Source organism: Arachis hypogaea, chromosome 20 (assembly GCF_003086295.3).
Source record: "Arachis hypogaea cultivar Tifrunner chromosome 20, arahy.Tifrunner.gnm2.J5K5, whole genome shotgun sequence".
NCBI lineage: Eukaryota > Viridiplantae > Streptophyta > Magnoliopsida > Fabales > Fabaceae > Arachis > Arachis hypogaea.
In genome coordinates, this window is record NC_092055.1 from 8,611,532 (window position 1) to 8,617,531 (window position 6,000).

At 36.8% G+C, this 6,000-nt stretch overlaps 1 non-coding gene across 1 annotated transcript; it reads left to right on the forward strand.

Moving 5' to 3' along the window:
* The first annotated feature begins 2,502 nt into the window (after positions 1-2,502).
* On the forward strand, positions 2,503-2,610 carry LOC112788119 (small nucleolar RNA R71). The gene has a single exon (XR_003195498.1). It is a non-coding gene; the product is annotated as a small nucleolar RNA R71 (small nucleolar RNA).
* The last annotated feature ends 3,390 nt before the right edge of the window (positions 2,611-6,000 follow it).

Below are 6,000 nucleotides of genomic sequence, written 5' to 3' on the forward strand. Positions count from 1 at the left end.
ATTTGCTCCCAATAGTTCTGTGGGGGGGGGGGAGTACATCCCTTGAGGCATTAGTGGTTATGGAAAAATAAAAAGCAACGCTTTTTCCACACCAAACTTAAAATGTTTGCTCGTCCTCAAGCAAAAGAAGGAAGAAAGGGGTAGAAGAAGAAGAAATTGAGGAGATGTAGGGGTGTGTGTATTCGGCCAAGGGGGGTAGTATTTTGTATGTTGTGTAAAAAGGAAAGTGATGGTTTTGGAGGAGTAATGGAGGTGATTGGTGGAGGTTATTTGAGGAAGAGTGTTATGAGAAGGTGTGAAGAGGAGAGAAGAAGAGTTGTGGTAGGTGGGGATCCTGTGGGGTTCACAGATCCTGTGGATCCACAAATCCAGTGGGGTCAAGGACTTAACATCCCTGCTTCAATTAGGCGTGTAAAATGCCCTTGCTGTGCAATCCTAGCGTTTAACGCCGGACTGCTGCCTGTTTTTGGCGTTAAACGCCCAAAAGTAGCCTGCTTCTGGCGTTTAACGCCAGGTAGATGCTTATTTCTGGCGTTAAACGCCAGCTTGGTGCTTGTTTCTGGCATTAAACGCCAGACAGATGCTTGTTTCTGGCGTTTAAACGCCAGAATGCTCCTCCTCCAGGGTGTGCTATTTTTAATGCTGTTTTTCATTATGTTTTGATTTTTCAGTAGTTTTTGTGACTCCACATGATTATCAACCTAATAAAACACGAAATAAAAATAAAATAGATATAATTAAATAACATTGGGTTGCCTCCCAACAAGCGCTTCTTTAATGTCAATAGCTTGACAGTGAGCTCTCATGGAGCCTCACAGATGTTCAGAGCATTGTTGGAACCTCCCAACACCAAACCTAGAGTTTGAATGTGGGGGTTTAACACCAAACTTAGAGTTTGGTTGTGGCCTCCCAACACCAAACTTAGAGTTTGACTGTGGGGGCTTTGGTTGACTCTGCAGTGAGAGAAGCTTTTCATGCTTCCTCTCCATGGTTACAGAAGGAGAACCTTGAGTTTTAAACACAAGGTAGTCCTCATTCAGTTGAAGGACCAACTCTCCTCTGTCCACATCAATCACAGCTCTTGCTGTGGCTAGGAAGGGTCTTCCAAGGATGATGGATTCATCCTCATCCTTCCCAGTATCTAGGATTATGAAATCAGCAGGGATGTAAAGGCCTTTAACCTTTACTAACATGTCCTCTACTTGTCCATAAGCCTGTTTTCTTGAGTTGTCTGCCATCTCTAAAGAGATTCTGGTAGCTTGCACCTCAAAGATCCCAAGTTTCTCCATTACAGAGAGTGGCATTAAGTTTATTCCTGACCCCAGGTCACACAGAGCTTTCTCAAAGGTAATGGTGCCTATGTTACAGGGAATTAGGAATTTACAAGGATCCTGTTTCTTTTGAGGTAATTTCTGCCTATCCAATGCATTCAGTTCATTGGTGAGCAAGGGAGGTTCATCTTCCCAAGTCTCATTACCAAATAATTTGGCATTCAGCTTCATGATTGCACCAAGGTACTTAGCAACTTGCTCTTCAGTAACTTCTTCATTCTCTTCAGAAGAATACTCATCAGAGCTCATGAAGGGCAGAAGGAGGTTTAATGGAATCTCTATAGTCTCTAGATGAGCTTCAGATTCCTTTGATTCCTCAAAGGGAAACTCTTTATTGGTCACTGAATGTCCCAGGAGGTCTTCCTCACTAGGATTCACGTCCTCCCCCTCCTTTGTAGGTTAGGCCATGATGGTCAAATCAATGGCCTTGCACTCTCTCTTTGGATTTTCTTCTGTATTGCTTGGGAGAGTACTAGGAGGAGTTTTAGTGACCCATTTTACTCAGCTGGCCCACTTGTGTCTCCAAATTTCTAATGGAGGACCTTGTTTCATTCATGAAACTTAGAGTAGTCTTAGATAGATCAGAGACTGTATTTGCTAAGCTAGATGGATTCTGCTCAGAATTCTCTGTCTGTTGTTGAGTGGATAATGGAAAAGGCTTGCTATTGCTAAACCTGTTTCTTCCATCATTATTAAAGCCTTGTTGAGGCTTTTGTTGATCCTTCCATGAGAAATTTGGATGATTTCTCCATGAAGAATTATAGGTATTTCCATAGGGTTCCCCCATGTAATTCACCTCTGCTATTGCAGGGTTCTCAGGATCATAAGCTTCTTCTTCAGAATATGCCTCTTGAGTACTGTTGGATGCAGCTTGCATTCCATTCAGACTCTAAGAAATCATATTGACTTGCTGAGTCAATATTTTGCTCTGAGCCAATATGGCATTCAGAGCATCAATCTCAAGAACTCCCTTCCTCTGAGGCATCCCATTACTCACAGGATTCCTTTCAGAAGTATACGTGAACTGGTTATTTGCAACCATGTCAATGAGTTCTTGAGCTTCTGCAGGCGTTTTATTTAGGTGAATGGATCTACCTGCAGAATGGTCCAATGACATCTTAGATAATTCAGACAGACCATCATAGAATATATCTAGGATGGTCCATTCTAAAAGCATGTCTGAGGGACACTTTTTGGTCAGTTGCTTATATCTCTCCCAAGCTTCATAGAGGGATTCACTTTCTTTCTGTTTAAAGGTTTGAACATCCACTCTAAGCTTACTAAGCTTTTGAGGAGGAAAGAACTTGGCTAAGAAAGTCGTGACCAGCTTATCCCAAGAGTTCAGGCTATCTTTAGGTTGAGAGTCCAACCATATTCTAGCTCTGTCTCTTACAGCAAACAGGAAAAGCATAAGCTTGTAGACCTCGGAGTTAACCCCATTGGTATTAATAGTATCATAGATATGCAAGAATTCAATTAAGAACTGAAAAGGATCTTCTGATGGAAGTTCATGAAACTTGCAGTTCTGTTGCATCAGAAAAACTAATTGAGGCTTTAGCTCAAAATTGTTTGCTCCATGGCAGGGATTGAGATGCTTCTTCCATGTAAATTGGAATTTGGTGCAGTAAAGTCACGAGGTATCTTCCTTGTATTGTTATTATTTTCGACCATGTCTCCTTCTTTTTCGAAAATTTCTGTCAGATTTTCTCCAGAGAGTTGTGTTTTAGCTTCCCTTAGCTTCCTCTTCAGAGTCTTTTTAGGTTCAGGATCAGCTTCAACAAGAATGTTCTTATCCTTGTTCCTGCTCATATGTAAAAGAAGAAAACAGAAAAGAAAATATGGAATCCTCTATGTCACAGTATAGAGATTCCTTTATGTGAGTAGAAGAAGAAAAGAATAGGAGAAGAGAAATTCGAACACCAGGAGGAAGAGAGGGTTCGAATTTTTAGATGAAGAGAAGTGTTAGTAAATAAATAAAATAATTAGAAAAAGATGAAGGGGAGAGAATTTCGAAAATTAAATAAATTAAAATAAAAGTATTTTTGTTTTTAATTTGAAATTAAAGTTAAAATTCAAAAACTTAAAAAGAAAAATAAAATTAAATCAAACTAAAATTTAAAACAAATAGTTAATTGAAAAGAAATTTTGAAAAAGAGGAAGGTGATTTTCAAAAATTAGGGAGAGAGAATTAGTTAGGTAGTTTTGAAAAAGATAAGAATCAAACAAAAAGATAGGATTAATTTGAAAAGATAAGAGGTTAGAAAAGAAGTTAGAAAAGATTTTGAAATTGATTTTCGAAAAAGATGTGATTGAAACTTGTTTTGAAAAAGATTTGAAAAAGAAATTTAAAAAGATTTGATTTTGAAAATTAAAGTTGATTACTTGACTAACAAGAAACAAAAAAGATATGATTTAAAATTTAAAGATTGAACCTTTCTTAAGAGGCAAGTAACAAACTTTAAAATTTTTGAATCAATCACATTAATTGTTAGTAAAGATTTTAAAATTATGAACAAGATAAGAAAAAGATTTTTGAAAATTAATTTGAAATTTTCGAAAACATGAAAGAGAAAATGAAAAAGATTTGATTTTTGAAAAAGATTTGAAAAAGATAGGATTTTTAAATTGAAAATTTGACTTGACTCATAAGAAACAACTAAATTTTAAAAAGTTTTGAAAAAGTCAACTCAAATTTTCGAAAATTTATGAGAGAATAAGGAAAAGATATTTTTTTGATTTTTGAATTTTAATGATGAGAGAAAAAGATCAAAAAGACTCAATGCATGAAAATTTTGGATCAAAACAAATGATGCATGCAAGAACACTATGAATGTCAAGATGAACACTAAGAACACTTTGAATGTCAAGATGAACATCAAGAACATATTTTTGAAAATTTTTAAGAAAAGAAAAACATGCAAGACACCAAACTTAGAAATTCTCAATAATTAGACACTAACAAATTGAAAATGCATATGAAAAACAAGAAAAGACACAAAACAAGAAAATATGAAGATCAAACAAGAAGACTTGTCAAGAACAACTTGAAGATCATGAAGAACACACATGCATGAGTTTTCGAAAAATGCACAAATTTTAAAAAACATGCAATTGACACCAAAATTAAAAATTGACACAAGACTCAAACAAGAAACACAAAATTATTTTTGGTTTTATTATTTTATAAAAAATTTTTTTGGTATTTTCAAAAATTATTTTGAAAAAAAAAAGAAAATAAAGATTTCAAAATTTTTAATAGGAATTCCAGGAATCTTGCAATGTTAGTCTAAAGCTCCAGTCAAGGAATTAGACATGGCTTACTAGCCAGCCAAGTTTTCAGTGAAAGCTCCGGTCCAAAACACTAGACATGGCCAATGGCCAGCCAAGCTTTAGCATATAAATCAGACATACAACAGCTGATGCTTCATCCAACTTCATTCTATGCTGATAAGTGGAAGCCCCAGTCCAAATAAATTAGACATGGCTTTACAGCCAGCCAGGCTTCAACATGCTTCATGAAACTCTAGAATTCTTTCTTAAAAATTCTGAAGAACATAAATTAAAATTTTTTTGAAAAAAAAAAAAAAATATATATATATATATATATATATATATATATATATATATATATATATTTTGAAACTTTTTCGAAAATAAAAAGAATAAAAACAAAAACTCAAAATTAAAATAAAATTACCTAATCTGAGCAACAAGATGAACCGTCAGTTGTCCAAACTCGAACAATCCCCCACAACGGTGCCAAAACTTGGTGTTGTTGCCGGACCAAAAACTTGGCACTGTTGTTGCCGGAAACAAATGCGAAATTTTTGTTCGTTCCCTTCCCCGGCAACGGCGCCAAAAACTTGGTGCACGAAATTGCGATCATCAACAATGGCGCCAAAGGCTTGGTGCTCTCAAACGTGAATCACACTTTGTCACAACTTCGCACAACTAACCAGCAAGTGCACTGGGTCGTCCAAGTAATAAACCTTACGTGAGTAAGGGTCGATCCCACGGAAATTGTCGGCTTGAAGCAAGCTATGGTCACCTTGTAAATCTCAGTCATGCGGATTCAAATGGTTATAGAGAATTGATAATTAACATAATTAAAAGATAAACTAGGATAGTGATACTTATGTAATTCATTGGTGAGAATTTCAGATAAGCGTATAGAGATGCTTTCGTTCCTACTGAACCTCTGCTTTCCTACTGTCTTCATCCAATCATTCCTACTCCTTTCCATGGCAAGTTGTATGTTGGGCATCACCGTTGTCAATGGCTACATTCCGTCCTCTCTGTGAAAATGGTCCAATGCGCTGTCACTGCATGGCTAATCATCTGTCGGTTATCGATCATACTGGAATAGGATTTACTATCCTTTTGCGTCTGTCACTACGCCCAGCACTCGCGAGTTTGAAGCTCGTCACAGCCATCCCTTCCCAGATCCTACTCGGAATACCACAGACAAGGTTTAGACTTTCCGGATCTCAGGAATGGCTGTCCATGGGTTCTAACTTATACCACGAAGACTCTAATATCTCGGACTCGGTCCCCTGTATTAGATATCTAAGAGATACTCATTCTATCTCATCTTCATGTAGAATGGAAGTGGTTGTCAGGCACGTGTTCATAAGTGAGAATGGTGATGAGCGTCACATAATCATCACAT